Raw genomic sequence first — 1,756 nt, forward strand, 5'->3', positions numbered from 1 at the left:
TGGAAAGGGATCTGGCCTGCCCCTGACCCACTAGGTGGGACACAGAGACTGTGGGGAAAGTTCCTCCATGCTGGCCAGTGATGAGATTAGCTGAGTGAATGGCAGGTTTGAACCTCTAGCAGAAGTGGCCAAACTGAGGGCTGCCACGAACCTCTGAGGCGAGCAAATCTGCCAAAAAGCTCAGGCCCCTCTAAGGCAGAGGAGGAACTTTGGCACTATATAACAAATGGAAAAAAGGGGAAATTTACAGTAATGTGTATAAATCAGAAGTTAGGAATTGTAGAAAATTGATAAGGAAAGCAAAGGGACACAGGAGAACTCTATGGCCAGAAGAGTTAAGGACAATAAGAAAGAGTTTTATAAATATAATAGGAACCAAAGAATCCTGACAATGTTATTAGTCCATTACTAGATGGAAAAGATAGAATTATCAATAATAATACAGAAAAGGCAGAAGTGTTCAATAATTATTTATGTTCTGTAGCTGAGGAAAAAACAGGTATAGTCCCATCACATGGTGATGATAATACTCTTTCCATTCCACTAATAGCTCTGGAGGATGTTAAACAGAAGCTAGTAAAGTCAGACATTTTAAAATTGGCAGGTCCAGATAACTTGCATCCAAGAGTTTTAAAATTGCTGACTGAAGAGCTTGCTGGAGTTTTAATGTTGATTTTCATAGTCTTGGTGCACTGGGGAAGTTCCTGAGGCTGGAAGAAAGCTAATGTTGGGCCAATTTTTTAAAAAAGGGTAACAGGAGGACCCATGTTAATGATAGGCCTGTCAATCCCAGGCAAGATAATGAACAGCTGACAAGGGGACTTAGTTAATGAAGAATTAAAGAAGGGTGATGTAATTAATGCAAATCAACATGGGTCTATGGAAAATAGATCCTGTGAAATTAACTTGATATCTTTTTTGATAAGATTACAAGTTTGATTGATAAAGGTAATAGTGTTGACTTAATATACTTAGACTTCTGCAAAGCATTTGACTTGGTACTGCATGACATTTTGATTAAAAAACTAGAATGATATAAAATTAACATGGCACACATTAAATAATGGCTAAAAGATAGGTTTTAAAATGTAACTGTAAATGGGAAATTGTTGTTGAGTGAGTGTGTTTCCAGTGGGGTCCCTCAGGGATTGGTTCTTGGATCTTCGCTATTTAACGTTTTATCAATATCCTGGAAGAAACCATAAAATCATCACTGATAGAGTTTGCAGATAACACAATAACAGGGGGAGTGGTAAATAATGAAGAGGACAGGTCACTGATTCAGAGCAATTTGGATCGCTTCGTAAACTGGGTACAAGCAAACAATATTCATTTTATGACAGCTAAATGTAAATGTCTACATCTAGGAACAAAGAATGTTGGTCAGACTCACATGATGGGGAACTCTGTCCTGGGAGGCAGTGACTCTGAAAAATATTTGGGGGTTGTGGTGGGTAATCAGTTGAACATGAGCTCCCAATGGCACTTTGGCCAAAAGCGCTAATGAGATCTTGGGATGCATAAATGGGAATCTTTAGTAGCAGAGAGGTTATTTACCTCTGGATTTGTCACTTGTGCAAACTGCTGCTGGAATCCTGTGTCCTGTTCTTGTGCCCACAATCAAGAAGGATGTTTGATAAATTGGAGAGAGGTTCAGAGAAGAGCCAAGAATGATTAACATACATTTAGAGGGTGAGAAACATACATTAATAGTGATAGATGGAATTCTTTGAATCTATTTACTTAACAAAGAGAA

This window comes from Dermochelys coriacea, chromosome 18 (assembly GCF_009764565.3).
Source record: "Dermochelys coriacea isolate rDerCor1 chromosome 18, rDerCor1.pri.v4, whole genome shotgun sequence".
Lineage (NCBI taxonomy): Eukaryota > Metazoa > Chordata > Testudines > Dermochelyidae > Dermochelys > Dermochelys coriacea.